Source organism: Halichoerus grypus, chromosome 7 (assembly GCF_964656455.1).
Source record: "Halichoerus grypus chromosome 7, mHalGry1.hap1.1, whole genome shotgun sequence".
In the NCBI taxonomy this organism is placed as follows: Eukaryota; Metazoa; Chordata; class Mammalia; order Carnivora; family Phocidae; genus Halichoerus; species Halichoerus grypus.
The window spans coordinates 63575061-63586053 of record NC_135718.1 but is presented as its reverse complement, the minus strand read 5'-3'; positions in this window follow the sequence as shown (position 1 = coordinate 63586053).

Below are 10993 nucleotides of genomic sequence, written 5' to 3'. Positions count from 1 at the left end.
TAAAACTTCATGGCATCATGCAGTATCTTTAACTTGTTCTATTTCTGTTTCAGTCTGTACTCTTTAGTGAGGGGAGATGGCTATATATTTTGTCACCAGTGTAAGATTTTCATATACTTGAGTATAGCACTGTGACAATTGCCATATGTTAGCATTGTCCCTAGTCTTTACAGGAGGGTTTTTTGTTTTGTTTTTAGTTTTTTAAGTTTAAATATATAAGCAGTTAATACAGAGGTTAATACATAATGTACAATAAAATCTTGGGGACATACATATATAAATTTAATGTTTTGGGAAAAATGATAGAATTTTAGAGTTGAGTTAATAAGATGACCCAATAAGAGGTCTTTTGGGTCCTTGGATTAACAGGCTTAAATAACTGTTAATTAGCAAAATAATTTTTAACTGGAAAATTCTGTTGAATGGAACAAACTTTTTATACCGGTGCCGTTAGCAAACTGTACTTTATAATAGGGTCAACTTCAGGCCCATCGCTTAAGTAATTGCCACATTCAAACTGGAGGCATTGCATAGGACCATAGAGACATTTTGCAGGTGGATGGAACAGAGACAACTAGGAATGTGTGTGGAGTGAAGAGAGTAGTGGGCATTGTTTAAATAGGTTTGGGCCAAAATGGATAGAGTATTGAATGACTAAAGGGAAAGGGAAGGATGGAGGGATAAAAAGTAAAAGACCTAGAAGAGGGAGAAGTATTTCTGACTTAAAAGTAGTATCTAAAAGAAGGCAAAGTTGGGGTAGTAATGGTATTGGCAAGCATTTTAATTTTAGTTCATTTGGTGAAGTTTAATGAGGTGTTTGGAAGCAAAAGTATATCTTTTAATCCTGTGCCTTAGTGTAAATTTCAACTTTTTAAGATATCTTAATTTCAGAAGAGGGGCGCCTGCGTGGCTCAGTCGATTAAGCGTCTGCCTTCAGCTCAGGTCGTGATCTCAGGGTTCTGGGATCGAGAGCCGCGTCATACTCCCTGCTCAGTGGGGAGTCTGCTTCCCCCCTCCATCTGCTCCTCTCCCCACTTGTGTTCTCTCTCTTTCAAATAAATAAAATCTTTAAAAAAAAAAAGACAAACTTCAGGGACGCCTGGGTGGCTCAGTCAGTTAAGCGTCTGCCTTCAGCTCAGGTCATGATCCCTCTCTGACAAATAAATAAAACATCTTTTAAAAAAAACCCCACAAAACTTCAGAAGAAATGTATTGCAAGTCATACAGTTGGTTGTTGAAGAGGAGAAAAGGTATCACAATAGTAATATTCCTTCAGAATGCTGAAGGTCTGCTTTAGCAATTTGCATTAGGATCTCCTGGAGAGCTTGCTAAAACCGATTTCTGGTCTATGCCCAGGTTTCAGTAGGTTTTGTGTGGCAATGAATATGCTTTCTTAACAAGTTCCCAGGTGATGATGCTGATGGTCCAGGGACCACAGTTTAAGAATCACTAATGACTAGTACTCAGAATTGCAAAGAACTGAAGAGAAGCCACCTGTTTGGCCCACGTGTTGGGTTTGTAGAGGGAAGTACAGGAAGTGCAGAAGGAGAAATGGACCTAAAGCCAGGCATACATTTAAAGGTCGAACCAGAATTTGAACCTAAACCTTCCATTGTCATTGTTGACAAAAGCGAATGCTGTGATGTAAAGAACTGGAGAGATTAGGGTTTGGCTCCCAGTTCCGCCATTTCTGTTTGTGACCTTGCATAAGTTACTCAGTGTCTGAGTCGGTTTCCTCACTTGTACAGTGGAGATCACAGAACTTATTTATGTAAATATATGTAATATATTTATATAATATAGAAATAGGATTGTAGCATTGTCAGGAATAGAGATGGGCTTGCCAGGCATCCTGCATATATAGGACATGTCCATTTTTGCCAGGATGCCCTAAATGTCCTTTTTTTCGATATATTACCAAAAATTGGGCAGTTAGTGCTATTTTTCTGCTACAGTAATTGCTGCTTAAATCTATTAAATAGCAACACTAGGTGGGGGAGAGGGTGTAGGTGAGGTTCCTAGCACGTTGGAATTTCTTTGCACGCTTAATTAGCAGTTTTTCTCGTTCCCTCTTAAAGCACTTATTTTACTTTCTCCTTCACTGAAGTGTAAGTCCAGTGAGGGCAGGGGCCATGTCTTGTTCTTCATCCTCCAGCCCTTGGTCTAGTGCCTGGAGCATTAGACATGGTTCCAGTCCTTTAAGTTTGCCCAGAGGCAGTGGCACCTCGGCTTCAGTAATAACTGGACGTGTGTTGTGAGCAGCCACTATGCTTTACATACATTTCCTCTGCGTTTTCACAGCAACCTTGTAAGGGAACAAGCATTCATTTTACAGATGGTGAAACTAAGATTTGTAGAACCTGCCGAAGTAACCTACCAAAGACCACAAGGCCCGTAAATGCGAGAGCAAGGAGGGATCTGGGCTTTTGGCTTCAAACTGTTCTCTTTCCATGGCATCATGTTGGTTCCCAGATAAATCCATAAAGAAAACATGTATCTCGTTTCAAACTTAAGAAATCACTGAAGATAAATAAAATCTTAAAAAAAAAAAAAAAAAAAAGAAATCACTGAAGAAGGCAGGCAAATAACTAAAGCCAAGGCGGCCGAGATGCCAAGAAGCACCAAACTCAGGGTTGTCAAAACCAACACGATGGGCCTGCAGGTCTCTTCATTAGCACCAAAGCTCCTGACAGGTTATCCGAAACCTCCATGTCAAGGTTGAAAGGACCAAGGTCACCAGAGGAAGATAACAGCTTTCGATCTAGTCCATTTTCCTATCCCATTTTAGGTGGCAATATCCCCTTGTATTGGGGGAACCCCACTACTGTAGCATGTGGTCCTATTGGGGTTCTTAATTCTGGCTTTCCACTCCTTGTTCATAAGGATGACCCAGATTGGATCAGCTACAGTATGCCACAACCCAGCTGCAGTAATTGGTTCCAGGAGTGGACAAGTGGCCTAAACAAGACCCATCAGGGTCCCTTTTGCTATAGAAACCTTGAGAGAATGAAGTGCTCTTTCTGCTGGTATTTTTAACTTGGGAGAACATGACTGGAATCCTGAGCCATCTTCACCACAACTCGAGCTACCTGAGCTGACAAAGTGATAAATAGATTCCTGGGACCATGATGTCCCTGCTTCTGGTCCTGAAGCCCTGGTTCCTGCAGGGCTGCTTTAAAATTGTATGAGCTACTCAGTATTCCTTGTAGGTGTAGGGACTGTGGGTTTTGTTTTGTTCTAGCTTAATCTAGTTTGAGTTGGGCTTCTGTTGTTTAAACCTCAGAGTCCTGACTAATTCCCCTGTCAATATAAAGGCAACTGGATGAATAATTTTAAAGGAGCCCTCAATTTAAGCACCCTTGTAGTTATAAATTCCTGCATAATTAAATATCTTCCTTCTTTGAAAGCTCTTTATTGCTCATAATCATAGTTTTCACTGCAGCTTCTAGTACTGGTTGTATAGGATAGTACTGATATAAATGTATGCCTATTGACCTTTCAAAAAACCTATAAACTTTGGGGAAATGTTTATGTTATGGATATCTACTCTATCAGGAGTAGAAATCTGTAAAATCCACTTTTCTACAGGCAATCATTCTTTTCCTTGAGATAGGATTTCACAACCGTGCTGTACTTCTCTGTTAAGGAAATAATGCAATAACAAGAGTAGAATGTATTTGGAAAATTTATTTGCTAATGAGTGTTAGTAGTTCCTTATATTTGCAAAGAGCTTTATAGTAATTAAGTAGCATATGCTATTTCACTAGACAGAAGCTTCCTATACTATAAAAGTGCCCTGAACTATAAAACCACAAGAATAATTATATCATAACACGTTCTTTATAATACAGAGAGAAAAGATACATTTCCCAGCTGAACATAGCCATTTGTCTCAATGATTCTGGTATTATGACAAACATATTTATGTGCAAGAAAATATAAATGTGTTCTTCATGAAGTGTGTTCACTGCTTCAAGGATCCAAATGGGAAGCAGAGCATTTGCTCCATCTTAAATCTTGCTAGAATTTGAACATAGTTTTAGAAGTGCTCTTTGGCTTCTTGTTTGAAATACTTCTCATGCACAGGCACTAATGGAAAACGGCTCAGAACATAAAAAAGATTGCAAATTCCCAGGTGAGCACAGAATGTTTTTTTGACCCGTCAACATCAGTCTGAAGCCCCGTGAACTGGATGACAAATGCAATGTGAATTATATGTTGGGAGCTCTTAATTAGCCATGCTAACTAGAAGGTCATAGCAGGTTGGATATCTCTAAAGAACAAACAAATCTCACCTTCCTTGCCCCAAATTTTGGCATTCACTGTGTGACCCACCCACTTTAAGCAATGAATTATATTAATTAGTTAGTGAAATAAACTTGTAGAATTGAATGGGATCTCTCAGACATCAATTTAATCCTTATTTTCCCCAGGAGGAACCTGTGGATTTTAGCAATAGAGTGAGAATTAGAATGTAGGCCTTCTGATTTCCAGTTTAAGGAGATTTCTACTGTTTTAGATTGGCTCTGACAGTGAATTTGGGTCAATAATGGAGTCAAGAAAGAAATGTATTTTAAGGATGAAATATTCAGGCAGGAGAAAACCCAAGTAATCAGGAGAAAATAGTAAGTTGGATCAGAGAAAGTTACATACATTTTCACTTCCTAGAAATTAGAAGGGAAATAGCCAACAATGCAAGTAGCACATGCAAGCCAAGCACACGGTGCACGATAGGAACTGAGTGTTGTTTGCAAAAGCAATAGCAATTCTCATTCTCTACGCCCCTTCAGAGGATAATCTGGGACTTAACTCAGATGCTACGGGTAATTTTAAGTGACACTTTCTAAAAACAAAAAACTTGATCCCACTGCAATTTAAGTATAAGATAAACATTGTGCTAGTTAATATTACATATTCATAAAGGTCTCCGGCACTGGAATAGCTAACATATATTAGCTGACATGTATAATAAAAGAAAAAGGCAAAGAGCTCAACTTCATTTCTTTTACAATTTTTCAAGAGAAATATCTCATGTGTTATCATGTTTGGAATATTTCCTAACATGGCCCACAAGTGAGGAATAAACAATTCAATGTGCCTAATGGCAAAAAATAAAAGAATTATTCACAAACAGACAACTGGACTTTTGAGCAGATGTTTATTTAAATCCAAACAGCAACTCCTACTTTTCCTGTTATCTCCAATTATGTGATGCAACATATTTACCAGAAGAAGCACTTTTTAAAAACAGCCTTCCGGGGAGTGAATAAACAATACTATATTTGGCTAACAGCTGCTTTTGGAAAATGAGATGTCAGCAAAGCTGAATGTTGTTTAAAGAAAACTAATTATCCAACTACCTTTGACTTGGATCGGAGTAAATAAAGCACTTCCCTATTTGCACTGAAATGTTTTGTCTAGGATTTAAATATTAGGTATTAGCCAGATATTTTACTTCCTCCTTTTGCCATGTGGAGCAAATGAATTTAAAAAAGTATTCCTGTGTTTGATTTTGCTGCCAAAACCACTTTAGGTCATCGGGTGCTGTACAAGGCTATTGCTTCTTCGCTTATTCACCATCCGCTATTTATGGTCTTCAGTTTAAAGCAGTATTTATGGACACATTAAAACCCAGATAACCTACTGACATACACTGTGGTTGTATTTGTGTGAATTTATGCAAATGTCAAATACTATAAAGTTATGTTTAAACCCGTGTGGAATTTGAAAAAATGCAAATACCCCCAATTTTTGAAAATGTATCTTAAGGTTGGCAAGCCGAGTAAAAGGTAAGAGTGATTTATGATCTTGCTGCACCGTGCTCTGGCTGGTAGCACAGAAATACATGTGGCCCTTTGTCAGTGTCATGTGAGCCAGGCTGGGTCTCCCTGAACTAGAACTCCTGCCGGTGGCGGTGGGAGGTGGTTATGATGCTGTACTTACTTGAACATTTACTGTTTATAATTTGAAATATTTTTACATCCTGAACCAGTCTCATCCACGCACTCATTAAATGGGGGTCCGTGGCTGGCGCTGAAAAATAGGCCTAAAAATTAGGCATTTTGGAATGAACTTGAGACATGCTTTAATGTCACCAAGAAGGCCAAACAACTCCCATGGTACATTTTCGAGCAAGTATTCCATAAATTGTTAGTGGTACTTTTGAAAAAATACAAATAGTTAAAAATATTAGTTGTAGCTTTTGAGGAAGCATCTCCCGACTTTACACTTATTTATGTGGAAAAATCAGTATTGTATTATGCAAGTTCTTCAAGAATATATCCTCTGTATAAAATCCGGCATACGATTTTCACATAAAGTTATTAGGTGTAATATTTCATAAATGTTCCTCCAACAAGTACTTACTGAACATATATTATGAGCCAGATACTGAGCTAGGACATGAGGACACAGTGACTTTACATTTCCTTGTTGGGAAGACCGATTACAAGCAAGTAAGTAGTGGAATGGGACATGAGAATGGGATTCTTCCTGCCTGGTGTGACTTAGGTCAGTAAGATAGCTATCCACTATTGGAGTAGTCGTCAGAACTCCATTGCTGATAGCAGATTTATGAGGAAATGGCTCTCAGAAACTCCCACAGCTCCTAGGCCCGGGATAAGCCATACAGTTTCCGGGGCCCAGTGCAAAATGAAAATGCAGGGTCTCTTGCTCAAAAATTATTAAGAAATTCCACACAGCCCCAGCAGAGCCTTAAACAAGCTCAGGGCCCTTAGAAGTGTGGGGTCCTGTGTGACTACACAGGTCACACGCCAGTGAAGCTGGCCCTGCTTAGATCTAGCCAAAGGAAAAAAGTAACAAGGTTTGGACTGGAGAAGAGATTTGGGGATGGTGATTTTAGAGAGCTGTGCCATGCTTTGGGAAGGCTACCGTCTCACCCAGGCCTTATGGAGGAGAGATGAGCTCTGGAACGTGTTTCTTGCCATCGTGAGACAGAATCAGCGCCTGGGTGAGGTCTCACAAAACTGAAGTCAACTCACTGCAAGCTTAGCTTCTACCCAGAATATCTACAGGATAGCCAGGAGAATACCACTGCTGGTTCCCACCTGCATGTCTAGAGCTTACAGGGGCAACGGTTGATTGTTTGCCTAACTGGATTGGGTTCGAGCGGGAGAGACAGCTGGAAGTGGGTATCTTGGGCTGGTCTTGCCAATGGCATCCAGCCCTGCCTCCAAAAGAAACATAATGAATTGTCCTCCTGCCGTTTAGAATAGCCAGCTCCATATTGCTCATACTCCTCCAAGCTCCTTTGTAAGACTAAAATTTAATGTATTAGGAAATATTTTTTATATAAACTATAAACAGCAATATACATTGCCCCATGTATACATCACCCAGTGTCATTATTATTACATTTGAAACCTTCAGAGTATCTCTTCCTGTTCACATCTCCCTTTCTCCCCACAAAGCTTTTCTTTATACCTGTACCATGTATCTTTATCATCATCATCATCATATTGCATGCTTTTATGCTTTATATAAATATTAAAGATTCTGAAATTTATTTTGTTTGGCTTCATGAGATTCATCCGTGTTGATAAATGTAACTATAGTTCATTTGCTTTCACTTCTGTGGAGTATTCCATTTTATGACCCTACTACAGTTTATTCCTCTCTTAATAAACAAGTATTTCTCATGTTTTGCTTTTATGAACAGTGTTGCTGTAAGTTTTACTATATGTATCTCCATTTGCTTGTTTGCAAGGGTTTTTGGTTTGGGGTTTTTTGGTTTTTGTTTTGTTTTTGGCGGATCCATTCCTTGTCCTTTCCCTGCTCCGCACTGTTATCTCAGGGACCTGACCCACATAGGTTGTCTGGCTCAACTTCTTGGGTCACCTGCCTGCTTTCTGGGTGTAGCCAGTGGGAGGCACTGGTGAGACAGTGGGAAGGGAGGGAAGAGAGAAGTGAGAATGCTCATCGCCCTCATACTCAGACTGGGTCCCTTTTGCTCCTCCAACTCCCATTGCCCACGTCACCCAGGTCCTTGCTCCTGCCCAGAGCCAGGCTAACTCCTGGTCTTCGGTGGCCCCTATTGTTCACCTGTAGCTGGGGTGTCAGCAGGTTCCTCAAGTGGCCTGTTCCTGGCTGCGTCATTGCTTTTTGACTTCTCAGGGCTTTTAATCCCCAGGTAACCAATTCCTGAGATTAAATTCCTTCTTTCAGTACTTGGAATGGTTTTTGTTTTCCTGTTACATCCTAATATGTAGGTAGTGCATATCTTATCTTCATATTGCTCTCCAAAGTGGGTGCACCAATTTCTACTTCTAACAACAGTGTATGTGTTCCCATTGTTATCATCATAACGAATATTAAGTCTTGTCTAGCTTTTTAAATTTTGCTAATCTAATTGGTTTGAAATAATATTTCCCTGAAGTTTTAGTTGCCTCTTCTTGAGACTGAGGGTCTTTCTATATAGACCATTAAGATTTTCCTTTTGGTGAATTGCTTGTTTACCTGTTTTTAGATTGTTCGGTTCTTATTGATTTATTGGAGTTGCTTATGTCGGCATCCTAATTCTTTGTTGGTTATGTGTGTACCAAATATCTTCTCACATTCTTTGTCCCATCTTGCCATTTTTCAGTGGATGGGTTTTTTTCATGGACAGAAGTTTCTAATTTTAATGTAGTTCTCACAAAATTGTAATGTTTCTCTGAGCTGCATGGAACATCACTGATAAGACAAGATCCACTTTGAGAAAGAAAGGAAGGAAGGAAGAAGGAAGGAAGGAAGGAAGGAAGGAGAAGAGAAGAGTGAGAAAAGAAAAGACCTACCAATCATGAGCTAGGTTGTACAAGCAGATGACCTGTACTTGACAAACGTCTGCAAAGAAAGAAAGAAAGAAGAAAAGATCTACCAATCATGAGCTAAGTTGTACGAACAGATGACCTGTACTTGACAAACGTCTACAACCCAAATCCCCCAGATAGGGCGTGTGCAAAGAAGTGGCTTGCAGCTGGCCAGTCAAAAACCACACTCAAGGTTTCCCTTTAGACTAGATGGATGGACTCAAGAGAGGAGGTATGAGGGTGTATTTGCTGCAGACCCTAGCTGGAGCCTGGAGAATGCAGGCTTCACTGGGGGCACCTCCCAGGCTTTTCTAGCCCGACTGTACTTCAGACTCATTTGAACACAAGCCTCGTTTCTTTCAGCTTAGACTGAGCCTGGCTTGGAAAGTTTATTGGACAGGACAGGGCAAGTCCCTGAAATGTAACCAGCTAGGTTCAATGTAGCCAACTGGCAACCAAGAGCATGCTGGGTTGGAACAGACAACACACAGGCAATGTGGAGCAGAGCCTTGCGCTGCCCCAGGAAGCAGATAAATCCAAGCACAGCTACTCAGCAGGCTGAGGAAAATGAGCTCAGGAGCAGCCTGGCACTTCCCTGGCCCCACAGGCCTGCACAATTATCTCTCCACTGGCAATGGCAGCCTCTCGCACAAACCCACTGTGAGGACTGACTCCCCAGAACAAAGGTCAGGAGCTCTTATGATACTTGTATTTTAGAATAGTTACTACTTGCATATGATATTTTAAAAATTTAAACAGTATAACAAAAAGTACACCAAGTCTTGCTTTTTATCCTCATATTGGGGTTCCTATATCTCATACCCCTCACCACCCCTCTCTGTAAACATTTCAAGCAAACATGAATGTATGTTGTTACACCTGCCTGTTTTTACACAAAGATAGAATATTATGCAGTTTTTTTAAACAACAGATCTAAGAGGTTTTGATCAAGAATTTTTATTTTATCTGTTTATATTTTTTAAAGATTTTATTTATTTGAGAGAGAAACAGAGAGAGCATAAGCAGGGGGAAGGGTAGAGGGAGAGGGAGAAGGAGGCTCCCTGCTGAGTGTGGAGCCCGATGTGGGGCTTGATTCCAGGACCTGGAGATCATGACCTGAACCAAAGTCAGGCAACCGACTGAGCCACCCAGGCACCAGTGGGAGGCACCAGTGAGAGAGTGGGAAGGGAGGGAAGAGAGAAGTGAGAATGCTCATCGCCCTCATGCTCAGATTGGGTCCCTTTTGCTCCTCCAACTCCCATTGCCCATGTCACCTGGGTCCTTCTGCCCGGAGCCAGGCTAACTCCTGGTCTTCGGTAGCCCCTGTTGTTCAAGAATTTTTGATCAAGAATTTTTAAATCAGGTTTTAATTTAATTAGATGTTTCCTACAAATTGACTATGTCATCTTGATAAGTTTTTCCTTACCTTATCTCCTACACAATTTTTTTTCTCCTACCACAATTTTAAATGTCTGTAGTCAGCCACCCCTCCACAGGTGATTTTTTTTTTTTTTTAACATTTCAGAATGAGAAAAAAAGGTTATATGTTGTGTTTATTGAAGAAAATTTGGAGAATAGAGAAACACACAAAGAAGAAAATAAAATTTAAGAGTAATTCTATTACCCAGTAGTATTTCAGTGACAACTATTATAGTGTTTAGGAGCCAATATTTTGTAATAGATATAGTATATGTCCAATAAAACACAAATACAGTTAGCATATACTTTAAACTGTTAAGTGGAAAAGGATTCATCAATACTTGTTTATCTACCTTAAAATCATAAAGTTCAAAATTTTCAAGTTCATTAGTGATAACAATGTATTGTGTGGATGTATGTGTTAACTTGATCTCTACTTTTTAATTTCTTCTCTATATGTTCTCTCTATAGATGGTATTTTTTTTTTTAAGATTTTATTTATTTGACAGAGAGAGACACAGCGAGAGAGGGAACACAAGTTGGGGGAGTGGGAGAAGCAGGCCTCCCGCGGAGTAGGGAGCCCGATGCAGGGCTCGATCCCAGGACCCCGGGATCACGACCTGAGCAGAAGGCAGACACTTAACGACTGAGCCACCCAGGTGTCCCTATAGATGGTATTTTTTAAAGAAGTCTTAAATAGAGGCACATACTGATTCTGAAAAGAATTATATCCCCTCTCTATTCAAAGCATTCCAACAGGTATTTAT